The sequence below is a fragment of the Pipistrellus kuhlii genome, unplaced genomic scaffold (genome assembly GCF_014108245.1).
Source record: "Pipistrellus kuhlii isolate mPipKuh1 unplaced genomic scaffold, mPipKuh1.p scaffold_m20_p_10, whole genome shotgun sequence".
In the NCBI taxonomy this organism is placed as follows: Eukaryota; Metazoa; Chordata; class Mammalia; order Chiroptera; family Vespertilionidae; genus Pipistrellus; species Pipistrellus kuhlii.
Window position 1 is genome coordinate 11,916,619 of NW_023425405.1, and position 21,761 is coordinate 11,938,379.

The 21,761-nt window shown below is 38.6% G+C and overlaps 1 protein-coding gene and 1 pseudogene across 2 annotated transcripts in view; one reads left to right on the top strand and one right to left on the bottom strand.

Annotated features, from left to right (window-relative positions):
• AHCYL2 (adenosylhomocysteinase like 2) overlaps positions 1-21,761 on the top strand; it is a 134,119-nt gene that overhangs the window by 53,529 nt on the left and 58,829 nt on the right. The gene's annotated exons all lie outside the window — the stretch shown is intronic.
• Positions 13,984-17,353, bottom strand: LOC118712677 (annotated as a pseudogene).

Sequence of the window (21,761 nt, forward strand, 5' to 3'; positions counted from 1 at the left end):
TGGCCACAATTCACTTAACATTTCATGCGGACACTTGCTTTTTTGTTTGTTTTCCTGAAACATGGAAATATGACAGCTTTGAAAGGTATCTAGGAAGGGTTGCAGTGACTAAAGATTATATCTTTCTATAGCTTTTTCTAAAATTTTTAGAGTTTGGGGGGTTCTTACTAAAGGTTGCTTGGGGAATGATTAAAGAGATACAGGATAAGGGGCTTACAGTAACTAATCCTAATCGATGACCCCTTATAAAGTAGCATATTTGAAATAGTATGTTCTATATCTATCATTCTACTAATTGAATTAAGACTAATTTATTGTTAAACTGTTTAAGCTTTGTTAATTCTAATTGACTTAAAAAGTCATTTTCTAAATTACTCTTGGTTCAAGATCTTGTGACCATTTAGAAATACTGCCATCACTGAATTACACAGTAAAATAAGACTATTTTGAGCCCAACCAACGTGGCTCAGCGGTTGAGTATCAACTTATGAACCAGGAGATCATGGTTTGATTCCCAGTCAGGGCATATGCCTGGATTGCTGGCTCCATCCCCGTTGTGGGACATGTAGAAGGCAGCAGATCAATGATTCCCTGTCATCATTGATGTTTCTATCTCTCGCTCCCTCTCTCTCTCTCTTCCTAAAATCAATTAAAAAAAAAAAAAAAAAAAAGACTTGGAGCTGGTCATGGTTTAGCAAATTTTTTTATTGTGTCGGATAGTAAGTGTTTTAGTATTGCAGGCCACACAATTTTGTTGCAACTACTAAGCTCTGCTGTTGTAGCACAAAAGTAGTCAGAGACAATACTAAATGAATGAGTGTGGCTGTGTTCCAATAAAACTTTATTAATGGAAACTGAAATTTGAATTTTATATACTTTATGTGCCCCATGAGATAATATTCTTTTTAAGTTTTTTTTTTTTAAATCCTTGCCCAAAACTATGTTTTTCACTGATTTGAGAGAGAGAGAGAGGAAGAGAGAGAGAAAGAGAGAGAGGGAGAGGGGGGGGGGGGAACACATCGAGCTCTGTGTCCTGGGGATCCACCTCATAAACTAGGAATGTGCCCTGGCCTGGGAATCAAACCAGCTACCATTTGGTGCACTGGATGACACTCCAACCAACTGAGCCACACCAGCCAAAGCTTTCTAAGGTTTTTGTTTTCTTGCATGTTTTTATTTTTTATTTTTTTCTTATTACCATTAAAAAAATTTTTAATTGGTGGGTTACATGGAAATAGGCAGTGTGCCAAATTTGGTCTGCAGGCCATAGTTAACTGACACCAGCTTTATATCCAGAAACATCTTAAAAATTCACTTAGAAGTTCTTATACCTGATGAGGGTGATAGTCTAGAAGAGAATTCCCAACTTTTAGGAGTATTTTCATGCTCTTATGACTTGTCAGGTGGGTGTTGTACCCACATAATGTAGATGTATTCAACTTTGTATTTATAGAATACAATGGACTCTGATCTGTCCTGGTTTTATTGTATTTCTACAGTTTACATAACTTAAATTAAACACACCAGAATGATAATTTTAAAGAATGTTTTAGTGAATAATTATATATATATAGGAGATTGAGTTTAAAAGCTAGAAACATTCAGATAATGAAATTACAGTGGAACTTCAGTTCTCGAACTTACTTTGTTCCAGAAGGCTATTCAAAAACGGAATCATTTTTTCCCATTAGAAATCATGTAAATTGGATTACTCCATTCCACATCCCCAAATGACAGCCTGTTTTTACCTTTCTTATATACAGTATATGTTTAATATACTGTTTAATCTGTAAACACTTTCAAAACAAAAAGGACGTGAAATGTAAATGAAAATTTAACCAAAAGGAAATGAAATATATAGTAAAAAAAAAAACACGCAAAAATTTAATAATAATAAGCAGCAACAAAAGCAGAAAACATGAAAATATTCACAGCACAATTTCCTGAGATGTTAACAACATGAGGTCTAGTGGTAAACTGACTCCTACTTGTGTGTTCTCTCCTTTGTCACCTGAGAAATGCGGGACTGATCTTATAGCTATCAGCATGAAAGGGGTAAGAAGCAAATTTTCAGGTGGGAGATGTTTGAGAACTGAGATTTGTTTGTAGACTAAAGTGATTTTTTAAAATCATTATTGTAATGAAGAATAATTTGCTGTGGTGAAGGGCACATGGGCCACATGATATGGGCAGGCTGGTATAAATCATTACAGCCAATTTCAGGGATGTTCTGTGGTCATTGCTATGGAGGTAAGTATTTTAAAGCATTAAATTACAAGTACTGTTATTACAAATGGTTGATCATTTCAGTTAGTTACCTGTAAATACCTTCAACCCCTTTGCTCTTATCCTCTACTAGTCTCCAAATTTTTGGGTTACTCCTGTAATCTGCCTTCTCTCTTTCTGTCTATTCTATGAAATTATAGAATTTCACTACTGTAAATTCATGTATCTAAACTCCAATCTCATTTTTTGCTAATTGGCAAGAACTAATAGATTGGGACAGTATAAAAGGGTCACATTTCTGGAGGTATAGTTGAGGCCAAAGAGTCGATATAATGGGGGGAAAAATAGAGCAAAAGGCTGATAAAAGGATTAGTGTCATTAATTAAGATATCAATGATTTGTTGAATTTGGGGCTGTTTCCCCATTTTAACATCTCTGAAGTTGAGTTGTCACTTTAATTGGTAACACTTTTTTCTTATTGGTATATGAAATAGTGGTGAGTCTTCCAATTAATTAGATTTGATGAAATAAGCTATTTAAATTTTGGATTTCAAAATTGTGGCAGTTACAGGTACTGCCACGGTTGCCAGTGTGAGGTCATTAAAGAAGATAAAAAGGAACTGAGGTCAGGCATCTGACGAGATATGTCATGCCTGTGAACTTTGAAGACCCAAAGTCATGAACTAGTTGTGCGAGTTTTCAGCAAATGAGATGAAGTGCCTAGAGGGAGCAGGTGACAGCAGCACAGAGAAAGGTAGACCAGAACAGCTTCACCTTCAGGTCACCGTTCTTACTCATCTTTGCTTCACGTCTCAAATGTCACTTTCTCAAGAGACTGTCTCTTATATTTCCTTCCCTCAAGTTTAAATTAACGTCTCTCATGTTTTCTCATAATACTCTGTATTTTTTCTTTTATAATTTATTAGTTTTCTAATCATATATTTTATTGTGTGATTATGTCATATCTATCTTTCACCAGATTGTAAACTCATTGACTGTAGAATTATGTAGTGTAATTAGTATTAGCACATTCTAGTTACTGGTTTGTATTTGCTGAATAAATGAATTGAAATAGAGACTATGAGGCTGTGACTAGTTAAGGGAGTATACTTAGAATAGTGTTCTAAAACATACATTTGAGAGTACAAAGGACATTTTACTAAATTTGGCTTTTTTGTGATTGGTTTATTTAGTTACATTTTTTAGCTTTGTTTGTTTAATCTGAGCCTCGTATTCCTCATATGTTAGGTTTAAGATGCTAATATCTACCTGACAGGGTTATGGTAACCATTAAATGAGGTAAAATATGGAAAGCATATAATACGGAACCTTTTAGGTAGTTGATGCTCAGTAAGTAAAAGCCTGAAAATAGCTATCTTATTTTTTTTTCCTCCTGAAATTGTTCAAATTTAAAGGCTTTACATCTCACCTGGACTATTACAACTGACACATGATTGATTTTCTTCCTTCTGTCCCTGCTCCTTTCTTTTTCTTCTGTACTTGTATGTTGAGTTATTCTTCTGAAACACTGGTCATATAGCTTCCCTTTTGTATTTCTTTACCTGTTCATTGTTTACATGATTAAGCAATAGATTTATTTTTAGTCACAACACCTGCATCTAGTGGGTGATTCGTAAAGGTTTATTGAACTAAAGGAACTACAGAGAGTATACAACCTATTCTGTTTAATTAAAACCGTTACTAGAAGGAGGACATAGGATTGAGTGGAGATTTAACAGGGAAAGATCTTAGGTAGGAAAACAAAGGAAAATTGTCAGGAAGCAATTTCTAGTATTAATATCAGGCCAAAATATGAACAATATTCATTTGTCTGGGATATTAGCATTAGGACACAATTCTCTTCTTTCAGAAGCTGAAGAGGAGATACAAGTGATCTGATGGGGGAGGGGGAAGGGTATGGGGAAGGAGAGAATGAAACCCTAGAGGGCAACTGAGACTTGACAGTAATGACAGATAACAAACTTGGTTTGGGTTTGAAATATGATCTGATAGTCAAAGGAAAGCCGGTGCTATTCTAGGCAGCGAACAAAGAAGAATTGTGCCATAGCATAGGGAGTTGGCAAGAGCCCACTGGGAGGGAGTATTACGTTTAGCACAGTGTCAGCAAAATAGAAACAGGAGGTGGTAAGCTCTGTGAGCAACTGTAGTGCTGAAAGGGATAAATAGATGAATTTATGAAGATCAGTTAAAATTTTTAAGCATGCAGGCTAGACTGAATTCTGGCAACTATAAGATCCTGGAGAGAAAAAGAGACTCCCAAATATCTGAAGGGTGTTAACATTAGAACAAGAGAGGAATTATTTAGCCTGGATCAGGGAACTCTGTAAGAAGGTGAAACTAAGGGCAGGCAGATTTATGCCTCTCTAAAAAGAATGTCCTGATACAGGTTTTGGATAATGGAGTTAGACGTGCATTGACCACCAGGGGGCGGGGTGGAACATGGTGGGTGTTGGGGACATGGCGCTGCCAGCGGGGCAGCAGTGGGGGTGCTGCCACCCCGGTGGTCCCTGAGGAGAGTGGGACTGGAGCAGGATGGTGGAGCAGGTGAGCAGGCAGTGCCAGGCCGAGGCAGGTGTGAAGGAAGGCCCTGGCTGGCAGCTGGCAGCTGGCAGCTGACAGCTGGCAGCCAGCAGCTGGCAGCCAGCAGCCGGCAGCTGCTAGGGACCCTACTCGTGCACAAATTCTGTGCCCTGGACTCTAGTATAGGATATTTATGTATTGTTTGAATTTTTAATAAGAACATTAATGAATAACTTCTATATTTTAAGCATACATAGATAAAAAAGAGACTGTAGTTATTAAAATAAGCCATTACTGATTATTTAGTAAATGTGACATAAATCCCAAAATTCATGAAGCAATACCTTTAACTACATAAAGATTAACGTCCAAGCCCTGGCTGGTTTGGCTCAATGGATAGAGCACCGGCCTGCTGACTGAAGGGTCCCAGGTTCGATTCTGGCCAAGGGCACATGCCTGGGTTATAGGCTCAATCCCCAGTAGAGGGCGTGCTGGAGGCAGCCGATCAATGATTCTCTCTCAGTATTGATGCTCTTCTCTCTCTCTCTCTCTTTCTCTCTCTCTCTCTCTCTCTCTCCCTTCCTCTCTGAAATCAATAAAAATATATTTAAAAAAAATTAACCTCCAAATAGGGGTAAAACTAAAGCAAGGGAAACTTTTACTTCTAACAGTCCTGAAATGATGGAATTTTCTATCAGAATTTTATAGTTTATAAATCTAAAATACAGGCTTTAAAAATTCATACATGATACTTTAGGAATATGTTTTAATCTCTATGTGGATGAAAGTGAGGAGATGAATATTTTTATATATAAATTGATATGACTTTTCTGGAAGATACTTTGGCAATAGAAGTGCCTTTGATTTTGAATTCTACTTTTAAGAATTTAGTTTTTAAAAAATCACAGGTGTAAAGATTTAGATCTAGTGTTTCTTGCATTGCTATTTATAATACAAATTTTGAAACATCTTTATTTTGAAAATAGGGGATTTTTAATAAACTAGAATACATTTATTCAGTGGATACTAGCCACATATTAAAAGGTTATGTTGTTGAGTGCTTTTATATTCTTGCTTTGTTCATTTATCTATTATCTCATTTAATCCTTAGAATACTATGCCTGTGAGGTAAGCACTTTCTATCTCCATTTTATATATAAAGAAACTCAGGTACTGAGGGAGCTTAAATAATTTGTCTAAAATCATACAGTAAGCCCAGCTGGATTGCAGGCTCCGTCCCCAGTGTGGGCATGCAGGAGGCAGCCAATCAATGATTCTCTCTCATCATTGATGCTTCTATCTCTCTCTTCCTCTCTGAAATCAATACAAATATGTTTTTTATAAATAATAAAATCATTCAGTAAGTTGAAGAGCTGGGATCCAGTTATGTCTGACTTCAGAATTCATGCTCTCATCTACAGTATTTAATGATGTAATGGACATAAAATATGTAATAACATTACATAAAAAAGGTTATAACATGAGCTTATTTTTTTGCATATAAAATTTACCAGAAAGATATATTCTGAAATGTCAACAGTGATAACAGTTGAAGGTTGAGATTATAGTTGATTTTTGTCTTTTGTTTACTGTTTTCCACAGTGGATATAAGCTACTTATTATTAAAGGTTTTTAAAACTTTTTATTGACTTTTAGAGAGGGAGAAAGAAACATTAATGTGAGAACAATACATCTTTTGGCTGCCTCCTGCACGCCCCCTACTGGGGATCAAGCTAGAAACCTGGGCATAAAGCCCACAATCTGTGTATGTGCCCCAACCAGCAACCCTTCAGTGCACAGGACGATACCCAACCAGCTGAGCCATGCGGCCAAGGCTTATTAAAGTTTTTAAAAAGATATTCATTTCATAGCAGAGGGGTGGGGTGGATTAAAAAATAATCATTCCCTCTTCCCCTCTGTTTCTGAAGAGAGATATATTTCTAAGTTTGGGTGTGTCCACTCTTAATGTTGCTAGAATTTCCTCTTGGCTGTAGTTTATAAAAACTACAAGGTTGAAACGACAGTGTTATTCTGAGATTTGAACATGAGAACAGTTGAAAGACCTTTAAATGACAACCTTGTAACCATTACTCAGTTTGTTCCCTAGACCTGGGGCCATGGCCACTAGTAACAAGATTCAGAAACCAGAAGAAGCACAGTACCTAGAAACTCAGTTAGCAATTCACAAGGCCCATCCCTTTTGCCTTTCACTAGGAAATCTTTTTTTACCTCTCCTTTTTCTCAGTTCTTTTTTGTTAGTTTAATGTTCTTTTTTTTTTTAACCTGGGTGAAAAGAATTTGAACAAATCATAAATAGCTCTCTTTTGTGCCTGACTTTTTGTGCCTTTCTGTTGCCATGTAAACCAAATAAAGCTAGCTTAGTGAGTAAACCAGCTGCTCCCTGAAACCTCCCTCCTTACAGGAAGTGGTGACAGTAATTGAGGAGAACAAGAAGAAAGGGTAGAAACTGAGGGAAGAGAGTATATATAGTGTTTATAGTCCTAGTCTTGATTCTTGCTCTGATTATAATATGTTGCCTATAGCTATTTGTGTTGGTCCTTAGTCATTTTTCCCAGCAGCTTAAATGTAGCTGATTGATAGCCTTTTCTTCCATTTGTTTGCATATTGGAAACTGTCACTATTTTGGGGTGGAATTAATAGATTCTAAGCTGTTTGCATGTTGGAAAACCTAGGAAAATAAATGGCTGTACAGCATGGCGTAGGGTTTATGACCTTTGGTTATAAAGTGTTACACTTTTGGAGATTGGCATAAAAAAAGTCATTCCAGAGCTTCTAATTAAATATGCATAGAGGAGCCAAAACCGGTTTGGCTCAGCGGTAGAGCATCGGTCTGTGGACTGAAAGGTCCCGGGTTCGATTCCGGTCAAGGGCATGTACATTGGTTGTGGGCATAACCCCAGTAGGGGGTGTGCAAGAGGCAGCTGGTCGATGTTTCTCTCTCATCGACGTTTCTAGCTCTATCTCTCTTCCTTCCTCTCTATAAAAAAATCAATAAAATATATTTTAAAAAATAAATAAATAAATATGCATAGAGGAAATATGTAAAGACTACATGTAGTGAGCTGGTCAGTAATATACAAACATTTATAATTACAACTGGATAGATGATAACAGCTGAAGCCTAAAACACATAGCACAGAAACTAGGTAAGTACTTGGAATTAGATAGTAAGGTGTTTATTTAAATTATAAATATTGTTTAGGGGTTAGTGAGGTATTATAGGCTGAAACATTATTTGTGGGGAGAGAAAGAGTGAGTGTTACCATTACTCATCTAGTCCAGATATGGAGAAAAAGTCATCTCTTCTCTGATCTGAGATGACTTTAGAAATCAATCAATGTCATATACTCCATCCTCACTCTATTGTGGCATATAAAACTAAATTTAACATTCCATCTAAATGGTCCAGTTCACCTCTTAGCTAGGAAGGAGCAAAAGTTAGCCCTGGCAGGTTTTGCTCAGTAGATCAGAGTGAAGGGTCTCGGTTCAATTTCGGTTAAGGGCATGTACCTCAGTTGCAGGCTCAATCCCTGGCCCCTCAATATGTCTCTCTCACATTGACCTTTCTCTGTCTCCCCCTCTCCCTTCCACTTTCTCTAAAAATCTGTGGAGCCTGGACAGTGTGGCTCAGTGGTTGAGCATTGACTCAAGAACCAAGAGGTCCCCAGTCTGCAAGTTCAAATCTTGGTCAGGGCACATGCCTGGGCTGCAAGTTCTATCCCCAGTAGGGGCTATGCAGAAGGCAGCCAAACATCTCATTGATGTTTCTGTCTCTCTATCCCTCTCCCTGCCTCTCTCTAAAAATCAATAAAAGCATATTTAAATATCAATGGAAAACATATCCTTGGATGAGGATTAGCAAAGAAAAAAGTTAAATAAGTATATGTAAATAGCCAGAAACTTTCTTTCATTACTTAGTTTTTATTTTTTGTTTCTTTATGCAAATATAAGTAATACATATATTTATTCTTATCCTCCCTTTCTTACATAAGAGGGACCCATAATATGAACCTCATGTGTGAATACAAAGAAAGCTCCCTCTTTTTACAAATCTATGTTATTCCATTGTTTGAACGTACTTCAGTTTATGTAATCAAAACCAACTCTGTTGCTGGACATTTGAGTGGTTTCAAATAGTTTTAAGCTGAAATTTAGGAACTTTAAGCTCCTCTTATGAGCAATCTTTACTTCAAAGCCATGCTATAAAAGTTTATAAATAGAAACCAGTTAAATATAAATGAAAAACTACAAATCCAATTGTAGTTCTAATATAGTTACACTGCTACATTCATGTAGTCTCCTCTTTGCTTTGTTTTTCTTTTTTTAACATCTGTTTCTCCGGCGCTGGTTTGTCTTTTTTTTTTTTTTTTTTCCCTTGGTTCCTTCCTGATCCTATCCAATGCACCAGCCTCCCTTACTGGTATTTAGACCCTTATTAGGAAACTAGAGGCCCAGTGCATGAAATTTGTGCACGAGTGATGGGGGAGGGCCCCTCAGCCCAGTCTTCACCCTCTCCAATCTGGGACCTTGACTGGAATTGAACCCAGGATCCTTCAGTCCACGAGCTGACCCTCTATCCACTAAGCCAACAACCTATATTTTTAAAAGTGCATTTATTACATATATTTAAAATATATAAATCCTCCTTTCCCAAGGCCTACTCACTCCTCTTCCCCACAGATAATCATTATTGTCAACAGCTTCTTGTGCTCCATTCCCAAAAAATGTGTTGTGTATTTGTATCTAATATTATACACTAGAGGCCCAATGCATAAAATTTATGCAAGAGTAGGCCTTCCTTCCCTGGCTGCTGGTACTGGCTTCCCTCCAGCTGCCGGCAGATACCCAGGACCCCAGCTTCCTCACAGCCCTGGCTTCATCCAAAAGGTCGTCTGGAAGGATGTCTGGTCTAATTAGCATATTACACTTTTGTTATTATAGGTTATTATGTATTGCATTAAATAAAAACATATCTCAACATATACATAATCTTGACAGTATATTTAAACTACATATCTTAAGCCACTTCATTTATATGTTTGCTCAATTATGTAAAATCCTTTCTCTTTGTCTCTGACTTCCGGTTCTCATTTACTCTATATGTAGAAGTATACTATGGAAATACAAATTCCAAACACCTTTTTTGTTTTTATAACCAGTTTTCTATTTCACTGCATTCACATTTGATTAAAATAGCTTAAGATAGAAAAATAGTTTCCTTTTTATTTTAATTTATTGTTTTAAAAAGAGTGAGAAGAAAAAAATGAAAATAATTTGTCACTATTCAGTATTCCTGTGAACAATTTTTGTTTGTTTGTTTTTTTATATATATATTTTGTTGATTTTTTACAGAGAGAAAGAGAGAGAGAGAGAGTTAGAAACATAGATGAGAGAGAATCATCAATCAGCTGCCTCTAAGAGGCACACCCCCTACTTGGGATGTGCCCGCAGCCAAGGTACGTGCCCTTGACCGGAATCGAACCTGGGACCTTTCAGTCCACAGGCCAACACTCTATCCACTGAGCCAAACCGGTTTCGGCCCTGTGAACAATGTTTTATTAGCCCATCTCTCTCCATTTGGTATATCCCTACAGTTTATCCCCACTAGAGGGCACTAGGATAGTATTTGTTTTAGGTGAGCTGTTTTAAATTAATTAATTAATTTGTTAATCCTCACCTTTTTTGCATTGATTTTTAGAGAGAGTGGAAGGGAGGGAAGGAGGAAGTTAGAAGACAGTTTGGTAGTTCATTGCAAAATTAAAAATACTCTTACCATACAATCCAGCAATTGTACTTGTTGGTATTTACCCAAATGAGCTAAAGCTTATGTCCACACATGAATGTTCATAGCACCTTTACTCATAATTGCAAAAACTTGGAAGCAATCAAGATGTTCTTCAGTAAGTGAATGATAAACTATAGTACATTTAGACATTGGAATATTATTTGGCTTTGAAAAGAAATGAGTTATCAAGCCATGAAAAGATATGGAAGAACCTTAAATCCATATTACTAAGTGAAAGAAGCCAATCTGAAAAGATCACATACTATGTGATTCCAACACTATGGCTTTCTGTAAAAGGCAAAACTAAGGTGACAGTGAAAAAATGAAAAGATCAGCGGTTGCCAGGGATGGGGATGGGGGTGGGTGGGAGGAGGGGGTGGAGTAGAAGAGATGAATAGGCAGAGGACAGAGGAATTTTAGGGCAGTGAAACTATTCTGTATGATAGTATAATGGTGATGGATATGTGTCATTATACATTTGCCAAGTTCATAGAATGCACATCCCCAAGAATGAACCCTAATGTAAACTATGAACTTTGGGTGATAATGATTTGTCAGTGTAACAGCTGTACCACTCTCATGCAGGAAGTTGATAGTGGGAGAGGCTATGTGTATTAGGAGGCAGGGAATTTAAGAGAACTGCCTGCACTTTTTGTTCAATTTTGCTGTGAACCTAAAACTGCTCTAAAAACATCTGTAAAGGGAACACCCAGCTGTAATAAGAAACTGCATGGAGACAGGTCAGACAACTCAGGACTACTAGTCCAAACTTGAAATCACTGAGTTAATACTCAAAGGGTATTGGTTTATACTCATGTATACAAAAGATCCTGTAAAACTAAGGTGCAATAATTGTCTAGCTTGTGACTGGTGGATATGCCATCTTCAATCCTCATTTTTTATTGTACATGGATTTTGGGGGGAGGGTAACGGCAAAAGTCATCTTTTCCAAAAAGAATGATAACTAATACTTCTGGATATTTATTTTATAAATGTTCCCCACATGTGTGAGCTAACATATATATTGTAGAATAATAGTCATTACAGTATATGGTGATTTATAAATAGCAAAAGATAGGAAGTAATCTAAATGTCCATTGGAAGAGGACTGGTTGAATATATATCGTTACATCTATAAAATAGAATAATGTGCTCTGGTGGTTTTGTGAGACATAGGTAATATTTCTGTAAAATGTCTTCCTTCTCTTTTTTTTTTTCTTTTTTTAATTTTTTTTTTTCTTTTCTAAATGTCTTCCTTCTCAAAGACTTTCCCCTGCTTTGTTTTGCGGATAAGGAAGAAAAGTAGATAAAGATAAAGTGGATATAATAACCTGTGAGTTGTAGTTCTATACTAAGAATTGCTTTGAACATTATTGACCATTACCTGTTACTGGCTGATTTCAAAAATTATAATTATAAACTACTTGTTTGACTTCATTCTGCACACTTTGTCAGAATGAAGTCAGTTATATATGTGATTATTCACACTATTGCACAACCTAGTTTATTCAGAATCATTTATCCCAAATCTATACAGTTCTCAACTGTGTTTACTTTTTAAAATTAAAATATAGAGTTTATGACAAATATATAATTTTGTTTCCCCACTTTTTCTATTTGTCTGACCACCACTACTACTATGTCCTATCATAACATTTCATACATACTTAAACCAAGCAGAAGGTGGGCTTCCATCTTTAAAAACCTTTTAGGCATTTTGGACAACTCATCCTTGGCAATTGAACCTGACATTTATCCAACATGCTAAGCAAAGTTCTCATTTTGAACTTAAAAAGGACAGCTGGAAATTTTAACAAACTAAACTATTTTCTTAAAGAGACTTTCTCTGCTTTCAGAGATCTTGATTAGCTTCCTGGTCAGTCATCTAGAAACAACCTTATCTAATAAAAGACTAATATGCAAATTGACCATCATCTAACACACAAGATGGCTGCCCCCATGTGGTCAAAGATGGCTGCCCCCCATGTGGACACAAAATGGCCGGCAGAGGAGGGCAGTTGGCGGGACCAGGCCTACAAGGGAGGGCAGTTGGGGGCGATCAGGCCTGCAGGGGAGGGCAGTTGGGGGGGACCAGGCAGGCAAGGGAGGGCAATTTGAGGGGACCAGCCTGAAAAGGGAGAGCAGTTGGGAGCGATCAGGCCTGCAGGGAAGGGCAGTTGAGGGGTGGGGAACGCAGGCCTGCAGGGGAGAGCAGTTGGGGAGGGGGGGACCAGCCTGGCAAGAGAGGGCAGTTGGAGGGGACCAGCCTGGCAAGGGAGGGCAGTTGGAAGTTACCGGGCCAGCAGGGGAAGACAGTTAGGGGTGACCAGACTCGCAGGGGAGGGCAATTAGGAGTGACTAGGCCGGCAGGGTAGGGCAGTTGGGGGCAATTGGGCTGGCAGGGGAGCAGTTAGGCGTCAATCAGATTGGCAGGGGAATGGTTAGGGCTGGTCAGGCAGGAAGGCAGGCAGGTGAGCAGTTGGGTTGTGAGAGGGATGTCCTACCAGACCTGATCCAGGCCTAAACAGGCAGTAGGACATCCCTTAAGGAGTCCCAGATTGGAGAGGGTGCAGGCTGGGCTGAGGGACACACACCCTGTGCATGGATTTTGTGTTCCAGGCCTCTGGTTCTCTACATAATTGATGAACTTTGCTTCCACTTTGGGAAGAGAGTTATCTTTTCTATGCTTGCTTGCATTTTTGCTTTAAAGTATTTTACAGCACTAGATCCTTGGTGTTTTAGGAGTTTTTTTTTTTGTTTTTTTTCCCCCCTGTTCCTTTTTTGTTTTAGGATTCTTGATCTTTTGATCTTGTTTAATGGTTTTGAATCTTTTCCATTCTGGTTTGGATTTTGTGCATTTTTGGCTGGAGTATTTTGTACAGATTTCTTTACTGGAGCCTTTTCTTCAGCTTTATCAAAATCATTGTCTTGCCCTGGTCAGTGTTGCTCAGTTGGTTGGAGCATCTTCCTATACATGAAAGATCATGGAATCGATTCCTAGTCAGAGCACATGCAAGGGTTAGGGCTCAGTCCCCCATCGAAGTGCATATGGAGGCAACCAGTCTATATTTCTCTCCCTTTTTCTCTCTCTAAATATTAATTAAAATACGTATTTGGGTGAGGATTAAAAAAAGAAAGAAAAGAGCCGGGACCGGTTTGGCTCAATGGATAGAGCGTCGGCTTGGGGACTGAAGGGTCCCGGGTTCGATTCCGGTCAAGGGCATGTACCTTGGTTGCGGGCATATCCCCAGTAGGGGGTGTGCAAGAGGCAGCTGATCGATGACTCTCTCATCGATGTTTCTGACTCTCTATCTCTCTCCCTTTCTCTCTGTATAAAAGTCAATGAAATATATTTTAAAAAAAAAGAAGAAAAAAAAGAAAAAAAAAAAAGAAAAGAAAAACAGCTTCCCTTTCCTACAATGGTTGCCATTACTTAGAATTTTTTTTTTTTTTTAAGTATCATCATCACCATCATCTTCATCAGCAGCAAGTTTTACATTTTTTCTGTGGAACCTTGCTACCACTTCCAGGGCAGAATGCTTCCCACATATACTTAAGAGTTTCACATCTTCCTCTTCATCTTCTGACTGCATCTTCCTCCATAGCTACTAAGTGCTGTCCATTAACCACACTTCAACCAAGACCACAGGTGGTGCTATTTCAAAGCCACCAAGGGAACTTGTTGGCTATACAAACATTTTCAAAGTTGCCAGTGTTACTTTAATTGTACTGCCTTCTTAATTCATTGCCTCTGCTTCAAAAATGTGCAATTTATTATTTGTACCAGCCTCTAAACTGACGGTTTTTTAAAGAGAATTGGTTTTGCAGATTTGCTCATTTTCATTATCCACATTAAAGTGATAATCTTTGTCAGCCTTCAGTTCACAACTGAAAAGACAGTTCTGAGGCCTCAGGGGGACTGTAATCGAACCCTGCTTCAGTCCGCAGGCTGATGCTCTATCCACTGAGCCAAACCATCCAGGGTGTGTAACACTTTTAGTACCTCAGCTCCAACCACTCAGAGTCTTGATTATGTTCTTGATCATTTCCTTCAGGTTACCTTAGAATGCTGAATTTAGTTTGTACACACGTTGCATATTTATTTATGTTTGGCTGTAGCTCTTCTGCTTTCCCTCCCTCTCTCCACAAGAGTGAGCTCTTGAGCTGACTTTTCCTCCATAAGTTAGTGAATGAATTTATTATTTTCTTTTTAATTTAGTTTTAAATGTTTTTTTAAAATAGATTTTAGAGAGAAATGAAGGGGATAAGGGAAGAGAGAGAGAGAGAGAGAGAGAGAGAGAGAAACATAAATCAGTTGCCTTCTCATATACACCCTGATGGGACCAAACCAAAAAATTTGTCCTTCAGTCTGAAGTTCATTAAATTGAGGTCTGTGCCCTGGCCAGTGTCTCAGTTGGTTGAGCATCATTCCCAGCAACAAAAGGTTGCTAGTTCAATTCCCAATCAGAGCACGTGCCTGGATTTCAGACTGGATCACCAGTAGGGGACATGCAGGAGGCAGCCAATCAATGTATGGCCCTCAAATCGATGTTTCTCTTCCTCTCTCTAAAAATAAATTTTTTTAAATTGAGGTCCACAAAACCAAGCATTTATTACAATAGTAAATGAAGCCATGAATATCGGAAAAAGAATGTTTTGAATGAAGAGGAAACAGAGATTAGAACCTTCAAGGGCTCCTATATATATATATATTATTTTTTAATTGATTTTTTACAGAGAGGGAGAGAGATAGAGAGATAGAAATGTCGATGAGAGAGAAACATCAACCAGTTACCTCTTGCACACCCCCCACAGGGGATGTGCCCACAACCAAGGTACATGCCCTTGACCGGAATCGAACCCTGGACCTTTCAGTCCGCAGACCGAAGCTCTACCATTGAGCCAAACCGGTTTCGGCCAAGGGCTCCTATATTTAAGGGACAAGAAATGTCGGCAGGGGTTGGGGGAGAGGAAGCTACTAAGGAAACTAACAATGAAGATATTCTGCAGAGCAAAGAAAAGATGGATATAATGATAGGAAAGCCAAGGGAAGAGAGTCTTTCAAGGAAAGGTTATTAATGGTGTCAAATTCCTGAGAAGTAAGCTGAGAAGTCTCCATTAGATTTAGCAATTTTGGCATAAGTAGTTTCAGTGGATTGCAGAAGGCAGACTGTAGTAGGTTGAGGAGTGAATGGAAATATAGAATTGAGGATATAGTGAGCTTAGAAAGCCACAGAGTTTCTCTCTGATATAAGTACAGAGAGCAATAGCTGAAAAGGGAAGGTGGCACATTTACTTGTTTTTTGGAGATGGGAGAACCTGAACCCATTCTGTGCTAATGGGAAGAAGCCAGTAGAGGGTGAAAGGTTGAAGAAACACAAGGGAGAGGAGATCATTGATAGAAACCAGTCCCTTAGAAGGTGGAGAGAATTTGACCTGGAGCACTGGTTGGAGGGATTAGATTTGATGGTGTGTAAGTCTACTCAGGCTGCCATAACAAAATACCACAGACTGGGTGGTGTAAATAACTGTGTATTTTCTGGAGGCCAGAAGTATAAAATCAGGAGCTATCAGGCTTCATTTCTGGTGAGGCCTCCCTCTCTGGTTTATAGATGGCGGCCTTCTTCCTGTGTCCTCACATAGCCTTTGCTCTGTGTGCCACAGCGACAGTCTTTTCTGGTATCTTTCTCTTCTTTATGAAAATCCCATTTGATTAGGACTCCACCCTTAATGGCTTCATTAGCTTTAATTACTTTCCTATACGCCCTGTTTCTAAGTATAGTCACATTGGGAGTTAGGGTTTCAATATATGAATTTGGGGTGATAACCCTTTAGTCCATAACAGAGGAGAAGAGAGAATCCTCTTCCATTAAAACGAGGGAGAGCCCTAACTGGTTTGGCTCAGTGGATAGAGCATTGGCCTGCAGACTGAAGGGTCCCAGGTTTGATTCCGGTCAAGGGCATGTACCTTGGTTGTGGCATTTACCAACTAGGGGTTGTGCAGGAGGCAACTGGTCGATGTTTCTCTCTCATCGATGTTTCTAACTCTATCCCTCTCCTTTTCTCTCTGTAAAAAAATCAATAAAATATATTTTTTAAAAATAAAACAGGAGGGAGATAAAAGAAGATCGATATAGGCAAGGTTTTCTCTGTGAAAAAAGGAGTGCAAGCAATGTACTGAGTGTAAAGGATAGATGTTATAGTTGTGTATTTGCGAAGAGTAGCTGATGTGGAGAAGGGGAAGAATGACTGAAGAGGGGAACATGGCAGAATTACTAGATTGCGTTGACCTATCTGTGTACCAGGCTGGGTTTCAGCAGAGCAGTCCAAGCACAGACATGACTATTTGGTAGTGGTAGTCTTCCATGTATGAATATCGCCTTTTAGAAATCTCCATTGTGTAAGATCTCTCCCAACTAGGGGTAGACTCATGTTAACCCTACAGTGTCAGCATTGCTTTAAGAAGATTGAATTATCTTCTTTGTTACTGTTAGGTTGGCAGGAGATTTAGTCGACTAGAGCATTTTTATCTAGTAGAATATTATACTTAGTAAAATCGAGATGATTATGGACCTCAGAAGGTATTTACAGCATCTGTAGGCAAGAATTAACTCATAATCTTTAAAATCAGAGTAAATTTGTCTTGGAATTATTCAGAGCAAGTAATGAACAACATAACTGATTCCCATTATTCTCAGATTCTGTATTTACAAATTTGCCTACTCACTAAAATTTACTTGTAACACCAATATCAATACTTGTAGTCGTTTCCGTAGTCATTCATGGCTATGAGCACAGAGTGGCAGAAATTTGAGTCACCTATCATGTGTATCATGAGGTCTGTCATGAGGTCAGACAAGGCAAGCTCTGCCTTCCTGTGTGAGCTCTCATCCAAGTGTCCTTTCCATTGTTTAGTGCCACATATTTGGCATTTTTGTGTTTTTTCTTTGTGATTTCACTGTTTGTTTGGCTTTGTTGTTGTTGTTTTAGTTTAACAGACATTTATTCCTTTAGTTGAACAAAATAAATGGTTTGAGATTTTTGAGTGGGAAGGAAGTTAGGTCTTAAGAGATTTTGATTTTGCTACATGTTTTCTAGAAATCATTTAACTGAGCCTTTTAAGGCTGATGATGGCCTTGGCCAAAGGGAAAGGACGGTGATTTCACTATTTAAAATGTCCCCCAGATGTAGTGCTGAAGTGATTTCTAGTATTCCTAAGCACAAAGGAGGCTGTAATATGCTTTATAGAGAAAATGTGTGTGTTAGATAAGATCCGTTTATTTAGTGCCTAAAATGTAAAAAAGACAGACAATACTAAGCACTGGCAAAGATATGAAGGAACTGGAACTGATATTCTGCTGGTAGGAGTATAAATTAGTGCAGGTACTTTGGAAAATTGCTTGATATTACCTACCTGAACATATGTATACCCTATAACCCAGTAGTTCCACTTCTAGATATACATCCAACAGAGATATTTTCACTTCCCTATGGGTAAGACATACACAAGAATGTTCATAGCAACAATATTTTTATGGCCCCCAAACTGAAAACAACTTTCAACAGAATGTATTCAATAAATTATGAATATTCATGCAAAGGATGCTTCCTGGCAATAAAAATTAATGAACTACTGCTAAATGCAACAAACTTGGATAATTCTTCGAAACATATTGAACTGAGGGGAAAAACAGGTACTTAAGAGGCATCTTTTATGATATTTACATCAGGTTCAAAAACAAACTAAAAAACCAGAGAGGCAAAACTGATCAGTTGAGGGTAATAACTGAGAGGGAGGTTCTAGGGTGCTGGTAACGTTGATTTGTTTTCAGAATGATTCTTTAAAAAAATTTTTTTAAATTATTTAGAGAGAGAGAGAGAAACCCCAATGGGCTGCTGAGAGAGAGACAGAGAGACACACACAGACACCGATGGGCTGCCTCCTGCATGCCCCCTACTTGGGATCAAGCCTGCAACCTGGGCGTGTGTCCTGACAAGGAATCAAACCAGCAACCTTTCTGTGCATGGGAAGACTACCCAACTAATTAAGCCACACTGGCTAGGACTCATTGGTTGATTCATGTATGTGCCCTGAGTGGCAATCAAACCCGAAACCTTGGTATTTTGGAGGTGAAGCTAGGGCTGGTGCTGATAATGTTCTATTTCCTTATCTGGGTGAGTGGTTACATAGGTGTGCTGACTTTTGAAATTCTATCCCTTTGTAACATTTTTATTGGTGTACTTTTTTTTATAGGTAAGTTATGCTTCAATGAAAAGTTTATTTTAATAAAAGAACATAGTAAGAAATCCACATTCTACATTTATTTAATGGCATTATGTTTCATTATTTTACCCTATACTGTCCAATACTTCCCCCCTAACCCTGAACCTTTGATAAAACTGAGGGCCCTGAATGTAAATTCCTCTCACTCTTTTTCTGGTTGTTTTAAAGTTCAAAAAGAAGTTTCCAAGTTTAAGCTTGATCTCTGAGAGGACAGTTTTACCTACAGGTGCTCACTGTGCAGCAAACTGAACTGTGGCCTAAGTGGAGCTCTGTTAGCTGTCTCGGGGAAATTGAGGGTTTAAGTCCACACTCCACTCCCAGAGTCTAAAGGACGTAACAGGGAGTGGAAAAAGCAGCTGGCTTGGTACCTGCTTTAGTGTACTGTAGTCTCTGTATTGCTTAATTGTCTTTTTAAAATATATTTTTATTGATTTCAGAGAGGAAGGGAGAGGGCTAAAGAGATAGAAACATCCATGATGAGAGAGAATAATTGATTGGCTGTCTCCTGCACACCCCACACTGGTGATGGAGCCCACAACCTGGGCATATGCCCTGACCGGGAATCGACCTGTGACCTCCTGGCTCATAGGTCGATGCTCAACCACTGAGCCACGCCAGCCGGGCTGTATTGCTTAATTGTTTACTTGAGAAACAGTGATTGGATTAATGAGTGGCAAGGATGTACATTTAGCTATACTAAGCAGACTTTTCTTAATAGTCATATTTCTATATATGGCTTTATTTTTACTCTAGAGCACATGTGTCAAACACAAGGCCCGCGGGCCAAATCCGTCCCTCCAGGCCTTGCAATGTAGCCCGCACCGCGCTGTCATCACTGCACTCCGCTGCATTTCCATCACAATGACAGTTTATGACTGTTCAGTAAACCATTCGGCCCGCGATTTAGGCTGGATTTTAGATTTTGGCCCCTTCTCTGATTGAGTTCGACACCCCTACTCTAGAGAGAGTGGAAGAGAGGGGAGGGAGGAGGAGGAGGAGGAGGAGGAGGAGAAGGAGGAGGAGGAGGAGAAGGGAGAAAGAGAGAGAGAAAGAGAGAGAGAGAGAAACATTGATGTGAGAGTCACTGATTGGTTACCTTCCACAGGTGCCCCTACCTGGGCGGGGGAACCTGTAACTGAGGTACGAGGTAAATGCCCTTGACCAGGAATCGAACCCTTGACTCTTCTGTCCATGGGCCAACACTCTAACCACTGAACCAAGCCGATCAGGGCAAGCTAGCTGTTTTTAAGTCATTTTTTTTCATTCAGCTCATATTCATTGTTTACTATGTATTAGGCACTTGGAATGCAGGAATAAGACATATAATCTTTGCCCTCACATAGCTTGTAGTTCTAGTGTGGAAACAGGCAAGTGATCAATTATAGTGTCAAAACTGATACCAGCCCTAGCCGGTTTGGCTCAGTGGATAGAGTGTCAGCCTGCAGACTGAAAGGTCCCAGGTTCGATTCCAATCAAGGGCACATACCCAGGTTGTGGTCTCAATCCCCAGTAAGGGGCATGCAGGAGGCAGCCAGAACAATGATTCTCTCTCATTGTTGATGTTTCTATCTCTCTTTCTTCCTCTCCCTTCTTCTCTGAAATCAAGAATATATTAAAAAACAACAACACTGATACCAGTATGTGCTATGATAGAGATCAATCTTGGTGATTAGTCAGTAACTCATAGAATTGATTCTTAACCTAGACCAGGAGCTGGAAGTGTGTACCTAAGAAAGTTAAGCCAAGGTAAATTTTGAAAGACCTCCAAATAATTTGTAGGCACATTCAAGTTTAAGAATTATTGATTTAGATGGATATTATGATGGTTAGACCTTAGACAGCTGGTGTGAAGAAAAGACAGATTGAAGAGATGTTACTGAGTACATGTTCTCAATCCCTCTCCTCACAAGTACATGCCAGGAGCCCTACTCATTCTTTACACTCCCAATACACATGATTGCCATATACTCCCAGAGCACCCTGTACTTACCTTATCACTTCCTCATACTTTTCTTGGACTGTAATTCCTTATTTAATTGCCACGTTTCTCCTTAGACTCAGTTCTGTGAGGTCAGACTGTCTTTCTATGCTGCCCGGCACATGATAGGTACCCAATAAATATTTGTGGTTTGACTGAATGAGTTCACTGTGTATAAGAAGAGAAGATGGATTTGGGTGTGTTGGGGGATGTACCCGTTATATTTGTTAATAGTAATAGTAAATTTTAAATAGCACTGACATGTTTCAGGCACTGGTCTACGTGCCTTATATGTATTAATTTATTTGATCCTCTCAGCAATCCTATAAGGGTAGATATTCTTAATTTTTACTTTTTTTTTTTTTTACTTTTTGTTAATGTAGTTGTAGTTAGATATTATTTACATTATTAAAATACATTAAATTTTTTGCTTTTAAATTTTTTTAATTAGAGTTTACATTCAGTATTGTTTTTTATTAATTTCAGGTGTACAGCATGGTGGTTAGACAATAATTTACTTTACAAAATGTCCCCTGCTAAGTGGTAGATAATCCTAATATCCTCTTTATAGATGAGAAAACAGGCACAAGGAGGATAAGTAATTTACTTCAGGTGATATAGTAAGTGGTAAGACAAGATTCAAACTTTATAATCTGGTACTACTCTACTACGTCTGGTTTTGGACAAAATAGCTTCCTGGCACTATGCTAAGGGTTTATATGTATTTCTTTTTTTCTCTCTCTCTTTTTTATTTATTGAATTTACTGGGGTGACATCAGTTCACAAAATCATAAAGGTTTCAAGTGTACAACTCAATAAAACATCATCTGCACACTGCATCGTGTGCCCATCGTCTTTCCTTCCCCAGTCCCCCCACCCCCCTTTGCCCATCTCCACCTACTTTCCCTTTCCGTCAGGCCATCACT